The sequence below is a fragment of the Epargyreus clarus genome, unplaced genomic scaffold (assembly GCF_041222505.1).
Source record: "Epargyreus clarus isolate Ecla_fem2 unplaced genomic scaffold, WU_Ecla_fem_2.2 ptg000031l, whole genome shotgun sequence".
NCBI lineage: Eukaryota > Metazoa > Arthropoda > Insecta > Lepidoptera > Hesperiidae > Epargyreus > Epargyreus clarus.
This window is the reverse complement of record NW_027332236.1, coordinates 9,541,480-9,561,391: the sequence shown is the minus strand read 5'-3', so window position 1 is coordinate 9,561,391 and position 19,912 is coordinate 9,541,480. Positions and strand designations below refer to the sequence as shown.

At 35.2% G+C, this 19,912-nt stretch overlaps 1 protein-coding gene across 8 annotated transcripts in view; it reads left to right on the top strand.

Annotated features, from left to right (window-relative positions):
• cher (filamin A protein cher) overlaps positions 1-19,912 on the top strand; it is a 96,488-nt gene that overhangs the window by 41,214 nt on the left and 35,362 nt on the right. Inside the window, exon 1 of one of the 8 annotated variants that reach the window (XM_073089802.1) lies at positions 8,730-8,879. The exons of 4 other annotated variants lie outside the window; for them this stretch is intronic. The gene's annotated coding sequence lies outside the window, so the exon portion shown is untranslated. Of the gene's footprint in view, positions 1-8,729; positions 8,880-19,912 lie in introns of those variants that run through there. 3 more of the 8 variants (XM_073089801.1, XM_073089803.1, XM_073089804.1) reach the window with 3 other exon arrangements.

Genomic DNA, 19,912 nt, shown 5'->3' with positions numbered 1-19,912 from the left:
CCTTTGGGTAAGGAACCCTGAAAATGGAAAAAAAATCTGAATCTAGGGAGAAATTGGGCAATAAGGCTCCGTTGATGGTAAAAAGACATTGGCGTCCTTGGAATTCTGTAACCGCACATAAAAACACGACTCCTGCGGTGCTGCAAAAGTCCGTAGGCGACTTTTGCAGCACCGCAGGAGATGGTAGTAGGCGTTGACTACTACCATCAGGTAGCACGTCTGCTTTATCGTTAGGTTCGACTATGAAAAACCTACAATACATAGGTACAAATTCTGAGATAAACTTTTAATTTCGCTACGTGACATATTTTTTATTCTTGTTACTCTGCACAAAATACCAACAGCAATAACTAGTCGCTAGTCGTAATTCGGCGTAACCGGTACATAATCATAAAAATATCTTATAAAAACCGCTAGGACAGTGCTTCTCAAACTTTATTATGCTGTGGCCCGGTTTTACTCAAGTTTCTCCATTGCGATCCACCAATCTATCACTCAAGTTTTTTTATTACATGGAAGGATAATAAAAAAATGTATGCCCATAAAACGTCTTAAAGTAAAAAAAAGCTTCTATGTGCTACGAAAAAAATACGAGACTACTAACATATAAGTACTACAAGGTGGCGCAAAAATAATCATCCAATTTTGTTTTTTAATAACTTTTGAGTCAAATAAAAAAAGTTATTTTGCGTAATGTAAATCCTTATTTGGAACTTTTTTTTTCTAAATAGAAAAGGTGCTAGCAAAATGCCACTTGAATGTCATGGACATCTGTAATCAATCTCAGATAAGATGACATTCTTACCTGAGAATGGCCATAAACGCATTGCTTAGAGGACTAATTTGGAACGCCTCAGATAAACAAGTCAACATATCACAATCCAGAACACAGCGCTTATTGTTGCACTAGATGGCGACAATTTCGCGACCCGGTACTTTATTTTCCGGCACGGAGCCGGTGCGACCTACCATTTGAGAAGCGCTGCCCAGTATATTTCGGGTTAGCGCTAGGGGTGTGCCAACTTGAGATCGTTGTAAATAATCCTGATGGTGGGCGGAGAAGCGACCTAGACGTGTAATGTGTCTGAATGTGTGAATTTCGATATATGTGATTCACGCGACACGGGTTAAAATAAGACTGTTTAACGTTAACTCTGATGAGGTTATCCTTGGGTTTATGTAGTTTGCTGATTTTAAACTACCGTTTTATATTAGACTATTAAATATAATATATATTTCAGAATCTAATTTATACGACTATGGTAGCTGTTATAGTAGGTGGAAAGATAAAAAAGATTAGAGAATATAATTAACTAGCTGACCCGGCAAACTTTGTACCGCCTCAAAATCTATTTATCAAATTTATTTCATATAAAATATAGCCTATGTTACTCGTGGATAATGTAGCTTTCGAATGCTGAAAGAAATTTAAAATCGGTCCAGTTGTTTTCGAGCCTATTCATTACAACCAAACAAATAAACGAAGTATTCATCTTTATAATATTAGTGTAGATTAATAACAAAAAAGGATAACAGGTAACCTAATGACTAAAAAGTTAAGAAAAGAAAAAGAATAGATGGGAAAGGAGAAGCAAAATACATAAAAATATTAACCAAAAAGTGTAGGTGAACGAACTGCTTAGATTTAATTCGAAAAAAACAATTCATTGATGTACGTAAATAAATAAGAATAGTAAAGAAATATATATTAGCGAAAGAGAAAAGAAGATAATAAAAAAGAAAGACACGATTAAATAAACATAAAGAAATAACATTTGTAAAAAAACATGTAGTATTAGCGAAATGCAAAAGAAGATAAGAAAAAGAAAAATATGATGATAAGAGGGTAGCAGAAAAGATATAAAAGGTAAACTAAAAGACTAAAAAATAATAAGTATGCAACTTATATTTTGGATAGCCCACTTGATACTATAAAAACTTTCGTCTTATTCTGAAGTATTTTTATATCAGAACACATTATCATAAGTAGTTTAAAATTACAAGAGAAACTAAAGTACTATCAATTGAAGCTGATCAAGCCAAGATTTATTTCAGATCAGATAACGTGTGTGCTAGCGCAAATCAGATTTGCAACAAGTAAGCTGTTTGATGAATCAACTGAAATGTGGGTCATATTATCTATTTCTGTGGTAATTTTGTTGTGAGAGCATCAGGATTTGTCCACGTCTCAATTTAAATGGCAATTTACTATTGAGAGCAGATTTTTGATGATCCACCAAATTGATTCGTTTTTTGAATGGATTACTAACATCCTTCATTTAAAAATATCCTCGTCCACTCATTACTGTCCCATTGTTGGGCTGGCTGTGTATGAACTGGTAGACTTTGACCTTTAAGAAGTCTTAGGTTTCCTCACGATGTTTTCCTTTACTGTCATAGCAATTGATAATTAATTTCTAATATACATTTATTTATATATTTCCTATGTGCGTGTGTATGTCACTGAACTCCTCCTAAACGACTGGACTGATTTTGATGTAATTTGTTGTGTGTTCAAGGGGACTTGAGAATGGTTTAGATTCACAATTTAGTCCGTGGAAAAGGTTTTTTTAATTAATTTTTAATTCGTAAGTAGTTGTTGATTTTGGAATGTTTCACATTGGATTTGACAGACTTCGCTACCATCGCAGTTTCAAAAATTCTATTTATTTTTCAAACTCGTAAGTGATAAGGGTTGTTCACTCTTAACATTTTTTTATTTATATGGCAACACAACGTTTGCCGGGTCAGCTAGTATATATATAGAAACCTTGTAATAGTCGGAGTTTCCCTGGGTTTAAACTTCAGATCCCTCGAGTGTAAGGTCAAGTTTCAACCACTAGGCTGTTACTGTCTTCAAAAGGACTTTGAAGTATTAGTATTAATACACTAGCACTTACATACATTTATATATGTGACTTTTTGACTAGAATAGAACTAGCTTCAGGAGAGTTTCACAAGAGTGCAATTACAACTGTACCATTAAACGCAATTATTCGTTCATTCCCCAATTAATCATCATCATCATAATCAACCCATTACTCTCCCACTGCTGGGCACGGGTCTCCTCTCAGAATCTCTCCTCTCCTCTGAGACAGATTAGGCCATAGTCTACCGCGCTGGCCAAGTGCGTATTGGTAGACTTCACATACATTTGAACTTTTGTTTAAGATTTCTCAGGTATGCAGGTCTCATGATGTTTACTTTAAAAAAATCAAAGGTACGTGCCTGGGACTCGAACTCCGGGCCCCTCGATCACGACAGCGAGTTTCTTAACCACTTTGCTATCACTGCCTATTAATCATACCTTTACAATGTGACAAGCAGACCTGGGGGCGACCTTAGGTTACCTATGCATCCAAAATTAATGTGTAACATTTGGCAGAGGTTCAGTGTGCGAAAAATTGCGAATTTTCCGCGAGCTTCGCAAATGAGTCACAACGCCATCTTTTGATGATATCGTAAATCATATTAACATTCCTGAGTGTTTTCGGGATTTTGCCGGATTTTAACAAATTTGTGAGTCTGCGTCGTGTGTAATGTAATTGGTTTACTGTAATGACGTTTAATGATTACGTAAATCGTACGTAAAATTATAACGTAACTCATTTTATAAGTTAAATGAGATTTAATGAACACGTATAAGTATTCAATGTTACAGTAAATTTAATTACCTAATACTGTTCGCCATCAACCCATTACTGCCTCACCGGTAGGCATGGGTCTCCTCTCAGAATGAGAAGGATTAGGCCATAGTCCACCGCGCTGGCCAAGTGCATGTTGGTAGACTTTATGTACCTTTGAGATTTTTTTAATAAAGCTCTCAGGTATGCAGGTTTTTTCACTATGTTTTCCTTCACCGTTAAACTAAGTGATAATTAATTTATTAATTAAAATTTATCTTGAAATTTGTAAAAATTGAATTTTGAAAAATCAGAGGGCCTCGATCGAGAGGCAGGGTTTCCAATAACTAAGCTATCACTCCTACTATTAATTTGTCACAATCCTATCTAAATATATATAACTCGAAGGTTACTGACTGACATAGTGATCTATCAACGCACAGCCCAAACCACTGGACGGATCGGGCTGAAATTTGGCATGTAGGTAGGCATCCGCTAAGAAAGGATTTTGTTCAATTCTACCCCCAAGGGCATAAAATAGGGGTTGAAAGTTTGTATAAATCTTCTTAGTTAATAATATTACTTCGTAACGCGAGCGAAGCCGCGGGCAAAAGTTCGTTTTGTCATATAACGAAAAACGATAAATACTTATTTGAGGTTAAATGTTATTATAATTAAGAAGTTTAAATACTTTCGTCAAGTTAATATCATGTTTTAATACTACGGTTTGGCACTGGTAGATATTTTATATGTTCTCTAAGCATTTTACTAGTAATACTGATTACTTGTGATAGCCTAGTGGTTAAGAAACGCGGCCTCTCGATCGAGGGGTCCGAGGTTCAAATCCCAGGCACGCACCTCTGATTTTCAAATTTATGTGCGTATTAGAAATTAATTATCACTTGCTTAAACGGTGAAGGAAAACATCGTGAGGAAACCTGCATACCTGAGATTTATAAAAAATCTTAAAGGTATGTGAAGTCTACCAATACGCACTTGGTCAGCGCGGTGGACTATGGCCTAATCCTTCTCATTCTGAGAGGAGACCCGTGCCCAGCAGTGGGACAGTAATGGGTTGATGATGACTGATACTTTGTAATAGAAAATTAAAAGATATCATAACTTTGATCAAATAAAAGTAAATTTAATAAGTAATTGTAAAATCACCTCTCTTTATACAATAAAAAAAAATCATATGCAGTGTTGGCCTCTAATTTTTCATACAACTCATCAAATTACTTTAGACGCATTATATACTTAAAGTACTTTAATCTTTCTTTCTTTTTTTAAATCCCGTTCTTCTCAAGCCTTCAAGTATTTTTCGAAAGCAATCTGTTCAACAATTCAGAGCAGTATTTAAAAGTGCAAGCGTCAATTATGTACTATTTTTATTTCCAAAAAACGCAGTTAGCACAAAAAGCTTTTTTAATGTAAACAATGGCCAGTGCTGGCCGGTCGCCAACGCCAGCTGATCCTTATTTGTCATTGTATTTATTTTCAAAATATTTTAATTCTCCGTTTTTGATTGTTTTGATTTGGGTTCAATGACCGTTAACTTGTATTTTTTCAGACATCAAGTGAGAACCTTAATGTTCTTTAACTTTGCGAATATTTTTTATCGCGTGACATTTATTACAATTAAATTAATTAATGTATGACCATATTTATTTATATTGTCTCTGAATAATATTAAATAAAACTTCTTAATGAGAATTTCAATTTACTGTAAATTTTATAGAGTAAAAGGTTTTAGAAGCGGTATGGGTGAACTATGGGTTATGGTGAGAAGAGAGCCGTGCCTGGGAACGCAAAGGGTTGATTATGTTCATGGGTTAACGTTAGTGGCTACATTTTATTATTATGTATTGGTCCGGAGACCACGTTGAGCTCTTGCTTCAAAACCTTATCGGAAGCCTTGTTTTGTTTTTTTTTGTAATCATCTGACATAAGTTGGTTCCTGACTCAAATTTTCCTCCTTTTCGTATCGCAGTAGCTTAGTAGAGCTTGCTCTAGACAGATTTTTTATTTATTTCTTCTATCATCAACCCTAATAGTACAGTAATCTGTCCCACTGCACGCACGGACACACTGCGGGCACGGGTCTTCTCTCGGAATGAGAAGGATTTGTTTCTTCATATGATCTTTCTTCTTCTTCATAACGAAACACCTTGTGAATTGGTGGTAGTTGAATTGACATTCAAAAAGTGTTCTGTAAAGAACCTTGTTTGTTAAAAAAATGATTTGATTTAATTTGAAATAAAAAACGTCCATGCAGTCCACCTGATGGTAAGTGGTCACTGCCATGCACATTTGTAACCGATTTCATATGTAATATAGGCTTTTTCTGAAGCCGAACAGATGTATAAGTCAGCCAGCATCCACACTCTTCACTGTAACGTAAGAACTGCGACATAGGTGCTAGAAATAGGTGCGGTAGTGGACCTTCCTGGTCGAACCATACCGGTTTTATAGTCCGCGCCAAACTGCTAGTCCGCTCTGAAGTTGTTGCGCACAACTACAAGCATATATTCATAACGCAGCTATGTACCCGTGGGCGGGAGCGGGCAGCGGACCGGTGCCGGGAAGGGTCCCGCGCTGTCTTCGTCCCGCTAATATCTATAATTTGCTATTCGATGCGACTCGTATCTATATTCAGAGTGAATTAGCAGTTTGGCGCGGACTATAGTCCGACTAGAGTTTTTCTCCAGAACGGTGTGATGGTTACCACCATACCATTCTGAAGAAAAACTCTACCAGTAGTAGTACATAAGTAACGGTAACAGTAACAGAAAATAATCAAATACCAGATATATCTCTTTTTCACCGAGATATCTTAGTCACAATTTTGGACATCACCCAAATGGGCATACCACGAGATTTAGTAAAATCGTCGCTACAGAGTAAACATCGATTAATAAAGTTGATTGCAATGTTATTTAAAGCATTCGGCACATTAATTTACGAGTGTACGAGGCACTGACGTAGGGCAGAGCGCCCTTATATACTGAAAATTGTACGAATATATTTGTAAAAAAAATCTGTCATATTGACATAGATTAGTAAAGATACTTCGCCGCCTTGAAATTGAATGAAGCCACAAACGGCTTATTAGTAAGTTCTTTTTTGAATTCTTGACAAATAAAAACATTTTTAGAGAAAATTTACGAATAAACAACTAATACTGCGTAATTTACTATAACTTATAATTAACTATTAATTTAAATATTTCAAATATTTTAGGGACATTTTAGCACAGAGACGTGGCAAAACTTTTTTACGCAACTATTTCAATTCTCAAAACTGGGTACATTTTCTTGTTAGGAGTGAGTAATCTTTACTTATCAATGCATATTGATAACAAAAAGAACAAACTAGTAAAAATAGGAGATTTTTTATTCTAAATAATAATCAGTTTTTATTTGTGGAAAAAAAGTTTATTTTATTAGAACAACAAAATTGTAAAACGAATATGTTTTATTTAGAACCAATACCAGAGCCATATTAATAATTTGTGTCTTTTCGTGGATAAAAATGTGATATACAGGGTGAATTTTTCAATGGAGCTTCAGGGCCAAACCTGAAACTATAAGGATTAGCGGAAAATGCTGAAAGTAGTTACAAGGCCGATTTTGATAAAAACTAAAACTGCATCATTACTTTTTTTCTATATTTTTCCGTAGCCGGGAATCGAACCAGTTCATTTTGAAAATACACCCTCTATATTATTCCACTATCTGATAGTGTTGCTTATAAGGATCATATTTTGGGAAGTAATTATAAATGACAAACTAAAGAAAAAGCTTCAATTTTAAGAAAATACATATTTTTTCATATTCATTTGGCAGTTAAATTCCCGCCATTCATTAATTTAAGCATTTCGCGTATTAACATTTATTTAACAACGAGTGTTCCGAGGAGTTCTCTGGCCGAAGGTTGAGGTTCCATCCACATTCACTGGACTCGTGGCTGTTCTCAAAAGCCGGTTTGCACAGTCATTTTAATCACGTACATGCAGGTGAGGTGAGGTGAGAAATGTACTTCCTTCCGATGTATTCCCGGAGCGCTATGACTTTCTTTCAAGCCGACGATGTATTGGTGACTCCTCTGGTGTTGCAAATATGTCATTCGTTTTGTAGAATCTATAAAAAAATCATACACTCACAAAAAGTTACACTCTACAATGAATTATACTTTGAATATATTAATCTATGTTTGAATGATAGCAAATTTAATCGAAATATTTTAATTTTTCTGAATGTTTATAATCTATTGCCGCTTTGCATTATCCTTCGTAGAGGAGAAGCGTCGAAAGAAACTATACCATATCAAAATCTGAAACTATAAGCTATACTGGAAAAGTCTCAAAGAAGTTACGAGGGCGAGTTTGTAAAAAATATATTTTCTTGATTTACAAAAAATCTTTTTACGTAGCCTTAACCGTAACCTTAACTATAAAAATCGAATTTGACTGCAAGAAAATAAAACAAAGCCCGATAGGCTTCAAATATACTTTGCAATTAGAACCAAAAGTTAGGATATAAATATGTCTAGATTTCAACGAAAATGACTTGTTTTCAATTGACGTGTGCGTCACCGGCGCCGACTGGCGCCATGTTCTGTCTGTGTGCGTGAGCGTTGTATGGGGGCACAGATAATATAAATGGTGTGAACAGCAACACATGTAGGTTTAGTTCCTGAATTTTTACACTATTTTTCTGCTTTAAGTCCTGTATTTTTAATCTGTTTTACAGTCTTGAATGTAGGGTTTAATTTTCATGATTTTTGGTTTAAAGTATCTTTTTGTCTTTTATATTTTCTGTTTTAATCCAAATTTTTAAACTCATAAAAATAGATTTCCCACTTGACGTATAAAATTCTGCTTTTAAAGCTGTTAAAAGTCCACAGAGATTTGCAAAAAACTTAAAAAAATCAGTAAACGATGTTTACGTAATGGTTTTACCTTTGACAGGACAAAGAACTTAAAAATTAAACGATAAACGATAAACAACATATTTCATCGAGCACAACACGTGTTGAGTCGTGAAAAATAAACGTAATTATAATGAAATATATAAATAAGACCTTAGTTGTATGTTACCACGCGAAGCGGCCGTGACTAGTCTGAAAGCGCGCGCAAAGCAGTGCGGTATCCTCTGGAATATATTCCAATTTCAAATTTAAAAAGTGAACTCCAGTGAAGTGATTGTGTTCGGTAAATTAAATAACGGTTGGTGTTTAAAATTCGAAATGGCGAGAGTACGGGATTTTATAATTTTTTGTTTTTAGTTTTTTAAACACAGACAACACTATACAAATAGGTCAAAAATCCTTTTAAAAATCAATTTGATATAAATTAAATCAGTGATTATTAAACAGCAGCAATTTCTAGTCAGGATAAAAAAATAATTACCAAAGGATGATTTTTATTAAATAAAAATAACATAGTTTGGGCTATCATATAAAATAAAAAAATAAAAAAAACGGGCAGTGTCGATTAACTTTGTGAGTAATGCGTTTGCTACGCGAGTGCTACGATCTATTAAGGAATGCTACGAGCTCGCGCCACGAAGACGAATGGTTATAAAATTAACATTAATGCGCTTATTTTCTCGAATTAATACGCCAATTCGTTTAAACAAAAGACAACATATTTTCTTTGTGTTATTTATGCGACCATCAAACAGATAATAAAAAACCACTAGACAATAGATGTTATTTGATAGGCTTGTCTAATCTGTGCCGCTCGCTCTTGGCGACCGAATTGCGTTCCATTCCCGCTAAGTTCGGAATTTAAATTTTATAAATTAGACGGAACGAACCGCGAATTTTATATGATATAAAAATGAGTGAATGTAGTTTATCTATGTAACATTCTATTTATTGCTACATCTCATAAGTTGTGAGCAGTTGCGGTCATTATGAAATTTATTGATATTTTTATTTTAGATGTTTGAGCCAAATTTTAGCGTATATTTTTAGTGGGCGAATCAATCTGATTCAGAATTTCCTGCGTATTAACATACCTACGTAGTTAGTAAAGTTTAAATATTTAATTCTAAAATAACATGTAAGTAATACATAATTAGGTGGGTAACATAATTGTACTGAAAACTGATATTATATAAAGAAAATCTGCATTTTTACGTGATTAATGGCTCGGCGGTCAAAATTAACCTATGTAATTAATACGTTAAACTCAAAAAAGAACTTCTAGTCATTATAATACCCATCAAAGTACTCAAAATTCTAACATAAAATGGGTAAAAAACATTGGTACGATGTAGAATGGCTTATGGCCTGGTCTGGAATCTATAGTTCTAAATATATTTAAATATCAAATCAATATCAAATAGACGAAGATAACAGATTAGTTTTTGAAATGTAACATTGTGTACTTCTATTGTGTTTCCACGAGAACCTTATTTAAATGGGAAAAGCAATACAATTGAATTTATAAGCGTGCCAACGTGGTCCTCGGTGAAGGCAACGTATCTGTGATCGACCCAAGGTAGGACTCGGAGTGTTTTAACTACAGATGTTCATGGGAACAGTGACCACTTATTTTAAGATGGACTTCAATGAGTGCTACTTTTATCACAGAAAAACTATCAGTTCTCTTAATTAAATTTCTCTCGTTATTACGTTTTAAATCTCAGACTCTTCAAGTTTGTGCGAAATAAAAATAAATTATCAATTACTTAAAAACGGTGAAGGGAAACATACACGCCTGAGAGTTCTTAAAAAATCTCAAGATTGTGACTATTAATTTATACTTGGTCAGCACGGCTGCCTGTGACCTAAAGCCCTCTCTCTGAGAGGAAACTTATGCCGCGTAGTGGGACATTAAAGGGTGGATGACTATGACAAAATTTCACCATTTATTTAGTTCCTTAGGGGGTAATTATCAAAAATCTATTCATAGTATAGTCCGCATAAAACTGCAAGTTCGCTCTGAATATAGGAATGAATCGCTTCGCCATAGCAAATTATATGACTACACCTGCTCGCAACAACTTCAGAGCGGACTAGCAGTTTGGCGCCTACTATACTTGTTTGTCAGACCCAGACATCAGGTACATTGTCGACCCGTCAGTCAATGTTACAATTTTGTTATGAATATTTTAATATTTAGAACACGAACTATATTTCCGGAACATGGAATTTCAGACTCAAAAATCCAGTATTTCCACGTTTAAGACTGACCTAGTTGGCACTTGGCACTCCAGTAAGATATTACATTTTCCATCAAATGGTACCTTTGCTAATTCCATAACGACTACAAGATAATCTCGATGAGTTATGAGTGTAAGTGATGAGTTTAACTCATACAGGGATAGTTTTAGCTATGGGACAAAAGGTAGTAGAGTCGTTGTTCTAGTTTTTATGAATTTTGTAGATAATATTCGAGGTTTTCATTTTTGACTGAGGAAGCTTTTATATCTAGAATATGTGTGAAATGTTGTTTCATATCGTCATTTAAATATTTTCAGTATATTTCAAAACTTCGGCATCAAAATTAAAGGACATGGGGTTTATGTAATAGTATAGTAGTAATGAACAATCTTTTTCATAAGTAAAATATAGAAATTAATTAATTCGAAGTAAAACAGAGACAACAACTTAATTTATTTTAATAAGTTTTGCTTCAATTAGTCTTATACTCCGAAATACCATGCCCACATCTGTTCCTGCCTAATAATAGCAGTGTTAAGCACTTATACCGACTTGAAGAGTGTGGGTTAGGAAGATATTATTGCAGGTGTTCCAACTTAGTGCTCAGGGGAGGAGACAAAGAGTGGCAGACTTTAGGTAAGACTTTAGCCTTATATGCGGTTGATTACATGTCTATGGGCGAAAATAGCCACTTAGTGGAACACATGTTCGCATATTATAAAGAAAATTGCAAAATGAATTAATACTCAAGGTATTTTAGACACTTTTGGAAATAGTCAATTTCCGTTACAAGATTTATCGTTGAAAACCTTGTAACGGAAATTATTGTTATTTCAGAAATAAGATTCACAAATGTATGTGAACGGTGAGGTTGCCCTGCTTCTTGACACTGTCCACGTGAAGAACCTAACCTAACCTTTCTAATAATTTATCGGAGACACATGTCTAGAAGACAATCAAGTGGTTCGAAGGTCGCTTTTCCAGCGTGTTGGTATTCGTAACGGAGTGTATTTGAAGATGATAATTTTAGTATACTTTATTTGATTCTCAAGGTTTATGGTTCTTATTTTTACGTGTTTATTTACAAAGACAAGTATCAACAAGCTCTCTATAGAAGTGACTTGTTTATAACATCGAAGAAGCTAACGAGCATACTGTCCATCTGATGGTAGGTGGCTACTGACGCCCATGGACATCTGTAGTCAATCCCTAATAAGATTAGATTCCTATCCGAGGTCGACTACAGATGCGGTGCTACCACCGATGACTAATTTGGTACTTCTCGGAAAAGCACGTGTGTTTTACCATACTCATCATATCAGAAAACAGCAGCGCTTATCACTGCTGTTATTAGCAAGAAATCGATGTGGCATTGGTGCTGCCGTAGTCGATCCACAGAACTAAGAAATAATAAGCTAATGTGAAAAGTCCTAATCTGGTAATTTCTTTCGATAGATAACAGTTTAGGGATAAAATAATGTGGCCAAATCCTTCCTTCATAAGGAATATCGAAATTACTCGTATTCGTCGCGTTTTATAATTACCGTACATTAACTTATCAATGTTGAACGTAATTGATAATAGGTTTGTGAAGATAAATTCAAACTCTTTAAACTTTTAATTGAACTTACGAGTATCAACACCTTAACTGATTAAAAATGGTACCATCAGAACATACTTTACGTTTCAAGTGGTGTTCGCTTTTGGGAACCCAACAATAATGTTTGTTATGTGGCAACACTGGCTCTCTTCCCATCCCACTATTAAACTACAAGTACGTGTTTTAAAATAAAATAAATAACTTTCTGCCTACTATTCGTATTAATCAATACAGTCTACAACAAACACCCATTCGCAAGCAAATGTCCTCCCTAACGTCCTCTATCATGGAAACTTTTTCCGAAATATTTCATAAATATCAAGCCATGAACATAGGACGTGTTGCGATCTCAGTGGAACAGCTGTGTCTCCAGGTTGGGCGGATATATAATTTTGATGCGGCATTCTTGGCGACCACGACGTGGTCACGGCAGAGCGGCGATGAATGACCCCGATTATTTCTGTGTTATTAATGTCTAAGGGGAATCAAGTGCTGGAGAAGTATTTTGATCTGATTCTATGTTACGTACTAATTGAGTAGGGCTGTCCAAAGATTTGCTGGGAATTTGGCTTTTAATGTTTCATTTTCTGTTAGTTAAAAAAGTCCTGTAGAAAAGTTTTTCAAAGCTTGGAAATTGGTGTAAACAGTCTGAAAGGAGACGCGTTCCTCAGAAGCGTAGTATGCACGGCACAAACGGGAGCCTGCCCCGGGAAGCACGATTTGGTGATGGAAAAATAAAATGCCGCTTAGCACTTTTAGTGGGCGGCAAAGACATAAATTATTTCTCAAAAGTAAAATCAGTTTAGTGCAATAGAATGCAAATATAATGTGTTAATGATATATAAATGGAAACGTGTGTACCAGAAAGAGAGATAACACTACTGAACTATGCTTTGCAAGCAGAAAAAACGCGAAATACACTTAGTCATACAAATATTTCCCACCTAAAATTGGTTTTGGCAGCGAATTTCTTGAATTGCGTCGTCAATTTTGCCGCCGGTTACACTGTTCCAGACTACATTCCAGACCTTTCTCAATGGAAGGGAAAGTCACATAGTTGCCGCTAGAGGCGCCACTAACAAGTATATCTTCATCTTAAATAATTTTATGACTTAAATTTTATTTTTATTTATTCATTTATTTACTCATATCTTACATCTAACATTACAGGGTTGCCTAATGCGTTAGTGTACTCCACCTAATACCTTAACCAGTTACAATTCTCCGATACGATTATATATTATTAAATTTAAAATAATTACAAATTAAATCAATTACAAAACTGAATTAAATCCAATGAAATACTTAAAAAATCTATTAGAAAAGAAAAAAAAAATCAAATAAAGTAAAATTAAAATACAACACACACCACAAATAAATATAAAAAATGAAACAATTAAAAAAGCAATAAATTACAAGTAATAAATCAAAATCAAAATTGTAGACACATAATAATTATGCTTTGGTCGAGTTTTAGAAGTTGAACTACAATTAATTTTGAGGTCTAGCCGAATCGTCTTCACTTCGTGTATTCGATTTTTTTCTTAGATGACATCTAAAAATACGACATAATTTTCGTAAAAAGACTGTGAACTAATAGGTTCAGGGATTAAAACATTTGCAATTCGTCATGGAGCAGTTTTTGTTATGAGTGACTCGCTGCGTAAGCTCCTAGATGTGGCAGAGAACAAGGACAGCTGTCGTTTTTGATAAGATTGAAGTATTAAATGATCTTGTCATAAGCTTGCTTGCCATCTGCTGTTAATCGGCCCCTGCTGCCCATGGCCATGTTTGTAACAAACTTCATATAGACTTGATTCTAACTGACAGGTGATTTGCTATTCCCGAAGACTTAGGTGGTCGCCACATATTTAAGTCATCCACCAATCTTCCACTGAAATGCAAGAACTGCTTCCTGCTAGACAAAGGTGTGGCGGAGCTACCATTTTTTCTTTTTCTCTGGCAGACTTTGGTCGTTGATAGGTTGGTTGGTGGATGAACCTATGTTGTTCAGCTCATTCAGTTGGTTAGATCGATGGACCTGTTTGTTCAGCAGCTTAATCTTGAATAAATTCCTTGGATTATAGGGACTGTCTGTCAGCATGACGTAAATGGAAGATGTCGCACTAATTGGTCTTGATGAAAATTTGTTTTTGGCAGTGCAAATCCCTAAAGTTCGTTAATGTCGTTTATGTAACAGCAAAATGCATGAAAATATGCATCGAGATATACTCGTATGTATGTAAATTAAAGGCATGTTTAATAAGACAATGTGTTTACTAGCAGTTGGTGTTACATATCGGTGTTACGTAAATGCAACGAATTTTACGTAATGACATATACGCATATTGATGAGTATAGTTTCAAATCTTCTTTATTGAGTAGAAGTACCGGTAGATCAATATATCTTATTGGAAATTCTGTTGTTTCATCTTCAAGTTCTCTGGTACAGATTGCCGATTTTATTCTTTTCTTTCAGCCTGTCGCTATTAGTTGTCCTTTGGCCTTCACACCAATGTTCCACAAGTCCCGATCTCGCGTTGTTCTCATTTTGTTACTTGCTGATCATATTTATTTTTATTATATAGTTATTAGAGGCAAGGTCCAAGAATTCAGGTGATAACTAACCGTGCCGATTTAACCATTAATTATAACTAATTTACAAGGTTTGATGGCACATGTTACAAGATTATTTGGTAGGGTGCAGTTTCTGTCATTGTCAAGAGCTACGCATTCACAACCGCTGACAGCCTTTGCTTCTAGATGTTTACCGTAAGGCAAATTTTCAAAAAGTTTCACATGAATCTTGTCTTCCTTATCTTGCATTAAATGCACAATCCATCAACTTACGCAAAAGGAAGGAAACGTCGACACCTGATTAACTGGTGCTGCAATCTGTTTTTGGTAACACGGTCCTGTCATCTTTACGTAACTGCATTGCCGTGGTGAGGCAGACAGAGCCGTTGCTTCTAGTTCCTTATCTTAGCGCTACTGTGTTCTGGTTTGAAGGGTGTAAGGGAGACAAACTTTTCCGAGGCATTCCAGCTTAGTTCTCAAAGGTAGCGGTGCATCTGTGGCCGACCTCAGGTAGGAATATCTAATCCTATCTGGGGTTGATTACATCCATGGGCAGAACTCACTTACCATCAGGTGGACTGTGCTTGTCTGCTGCACCTATATTATAAAAAATGTATAGAAAGGACCATCCATCAGCTTAACACGAATGGAAGGAAGCGTCGACACCTGAATAACTTGTGCTAAAATCTCTTTTTGGCAACCCGGCGCTGCGTCTTTACATAACTGCATTGCCGTAATGAAAAATGTGCATCATCGCAACAAATCGGTGTGTCTGAGTCCGTTGGCGTTACGTTCCAGTTTCCAGAATTAAAATGGCTTACGCAAAGTAAATGGTGCGATGTTTTGATATGTCGTCAACGTTTTTCTGCATCATGTCATTATGATTTTATGTTAACAACGTTTGTGACAAGCGTCATAACAGATTTTGTAATTTGTTGGGAATAAAAATTAATGTTGGGTATTTGTTATTTGTATTACAAATTAGAAAGACAAGGGTATTATATAATAAAGTGAAAAAGGTATTTTACTGTAAAACGAAGGATTTGTTATATAAGAAAGGTATTCTTGTAATTTTTAAAATTATTTAAATGTAGAGATAAATATAAGATTTAGTAAACTGAAGTTAGCTTTACTTGGGTCATAGAAGTATATTTAGGTATCCTATGCTAAATCGAATACAGGTAGGTCATTGACATACGTAATTGTAATATATCATTTGCAAATACACCCATAACTATTAAAAAACCATTAATTCTTAGGTATTTTAAGTACATTTCTATTTGAGACTATTAAAGTTATGATTTTATAAGGTTTTATGTATGTAAATTTCCTCCAAGTTTTCTATGAAAACACGTGAATCTTTCAAAATTTAAACGCATTCGGATAAAACCCTGGACATGCATTCGACTACAGCTACATAAGATTATTGCGCATAAGTATGCCTCAAACAGTAAACTAACAATATACAATATAATACAGAGAGATAGATTAAATATTCTCACACGACGTTAATGTTCTCATTTGATAAATGGAGACGATGTTAATGATGTTATTATAATTATTTTGTAAGTTTAATTATTATATAAAGGTAGGAACGTGGGACGTTGGCTGACGTTAGATATGACAGGAATTCGTGTGGAACAATATTATGTAGGTGAAGGACATAGTTATATTTTGACATTTAAAAAATATATAATGTTTGCAGTAGCTTTGGCTACTCAGCTACTATAACCAGCATGTTACTAGTACTGCTAAAAAACATTTTTATGAAGTCGACTACATAAAAAATCTTTTTTCCCCGTTTTTTTATAATAAAGGAGTAGCCGACAAGAAAGCAGTTCATCTGGTGGTATGAGTCTGTAGACAACCTTGGATTAGATAAGCTTTCTACCTGAGGTCGGCCACAAATGCGCCGCTACCCCTGAGGAGTAAGCCGAAAAGCCCCGGAACTCCACTCCTGAGGTCAGGTAGACCCTTGGTTGTTCAACTCTGATCACATCACTAACACATCAATATCCTGTCCTTTTTTATTTTTTTTGGTTGACAAGGGGGGAACCTTCAAAAGGTACCCGACGCCGTGGGAGCCACGCCGGGATATGTGGGACTTTTACCACACTAAAACCCCCCCGGTGGCCGTCCTCGGCGTTCGGTGGAGAACTCCGGGATCTCCAACGGAACACAACCGGGGTCCTCCTAACGCGATGCCCTTCTATCGGGCTCTGCCCTGGTGATTACAGCGATAAGCGACCACACAAACCGCTGTCCTTCCCGGGCTCGCTTGCTGGACGGTTTGAGTTCCCACTTTTGCCGCCCGCAACCCCGGAAGCCCCTTTTAGTCGCCTCTTACGACAGGCAGGGGATACCGTAGCTCTATTCTAGTCCCGGGACTACAGGGACAATCAATATCTGTCCTAAGACAGCAGTTTATACGTAAAGTGACTTTTTCTGTTTTGAGAGGTAGTATATGTTTAACCACCATTAATCGGAACCCTATTACTAAGACCACTGCTCGGGACACAGTGGTCTTAGTAACTACTACTACCATCTACTTTACCATCTATTATTTTAATCATACTTTTACTTTTCTTGCATTAAATTTAACTTTTTAAGCAAAATATGACAATTTCAGTTGGTTTTATACAATGGATAAGCGAAAAATTAATAAGCGTTTAAGTTTGTTCAACCGTGTATGTCGGAATATTTTACTGTTTTAAGGAGAAAATAAAACTTTCCTGAACTATGATGGTTTTTAAAAGATGGTGGTAGGCCCACAGGTCTTCCTTCTCGAATCGTAATAGATAGACTCTTGAATTTTTAGAAATTGTGTGTTACACGTGGCTGACTATAAAAACAGTATCTTTATGATCTTTAATATAATATATTATTTCGTAATAGACATCATCATACCTATGTCGACTTTATACATTGAACCTTCGAAGTTAAGGTTATTTAACGATTGCCTTTGAAATATTACACGCAATTAAAACTTGTTAATTCGATGTTTATAAATAAACTAACCGACTTTATTTGAAGTTTATGACCTAAATAAAATTTATTGGTATAGGTAATATACTAATATTTTTGTAGTAATAAACCATTCACGAACTTTTTTATAATATTTATTTATTTTCATTTACAAATTTGTGTACACAGAACATAACAAAGAAATAGAGCATTAAAAAGAAATGTAGTACAAAGGACTACTTATTCCAACCTGGAATTTCTTCCAGCAGCCCCTATGGTCAGAAAAATTGTATGAAAGGCAAATAAAGTGTGCACAAAATGGATAGGTAGGATAGATATCATATACATATACATACATACAATTATATACACATAATATATACAATAATATATACATACAAATATATACTTAATTATGACAGTGATAAGTAGTGCTCTTTTACCTTTCTTTTGAACAAAGAAATACTGTTGGAAAGACGAATATGGGGCGGTAGTGAATTCCATAGTCTGCATGCATGAACGGAAAAGGAGCGGGAGTAGAAAGAAGTTTTGTGAGAAGGATAATTAAGAAGGGATTTCAGATGAGATCTACAAGGTGCCAAAGAAGGCCGTGTATATGAAAAACGGTGTTTCAGATAGGAGGGAGAGGATGGACTTTTCAGGATATTATAAAGGAGACACTAATAGTTGAGGTACAAACGAGTATGTGGTGATAAGTGGCCACTGTAACCCATAGACATCTGTAATCAATCCCAGATAAAATAAGATTCCTACTTGGGTCGACCCCAGATGAGCCTCTACCCCTGAGGACTAAGCTGGAACGCTTCGGAAAAGTACCCTTACCGCACTCTTTAAACTAGAACACAGCAGCGCTTAACACTGCTGTTATTAGGCAGAAATAGGTGTTTGATGGTGTCTGTTTGATATTAACGGAAGACGAACGCCGCACAATGATTCTGTCACTGGTTTGCTATTCAGGAGTACTAAATTCGATTCCCGTTATTCAAATAACTATTCTATGGTCTCTATGATTATAACTATTCTTAACTAAATATTACGTATTTGTTTTTTATCTATATATTTCAATTCCGTTTTTGATTTTCGCTAAATTTCACAAACTATTCCTATTTACTTTTTGTCAATTTATATTTCATTCGTTTTTTTATTCGCTGAATTTTCGACTGATGGGCAATAGCCCTAAACAAAATAACATATTATTATGTTAGGGCAATAAATGTCACTGTGAATGACGTTGTGATAAAGGGAAGCCAGCCCTTACTATTAACTCGTCGTAAATAACAAGGAAGCTCGCGGAAAACCGTGAACAGTCTAATTTATTTTGACTACAAAATGAACTGTTGTTAAAATTGGATAAAATATTGAATTTCCGGGATAGGATAAAAAATACAGAAGTACTTTGTGACGTTACTAGTAATTTTAAGTAATTATTTCTTAAAGTATACCTGACTGTGAATGTATAGAGTAACGATTTTCTTACACAAACATTTCCGGGATAGGTTCAAAAATACAAAAATACTTTACTTGGACTGTTAATAGTAATTTTAAGTAATGATATCTTAAAGTATACCTGAATATGATTGTATTGAGTAACGACTTTCTTACACAAACATAAAATATCACCCGATATTATCACAGATTAAATGCTGTTAACAAATTTTACTTTCGTCGGACATCGAATACAGGACCCCTGACGTGATTGCCGAGAAATTAGATGTAACGAATTACTTATTACGTAGGTATGCGTGTGTTCATATTCAACAATGTATTCAATTTTTTTGCGTACCAAATAACGAAATTTGACAATTTCTGCTGCTACGAGTAGATTTTTTTTTTTATAATATAGGAGTAACAGACGAGCATGCAGTCCACCTGATGGTAAGTGGCTACTACCGCCCATGGACATCTGTGATCAACCCCAGATAGGGTTAGATATTCCTACCTGAGGTCGGCGACA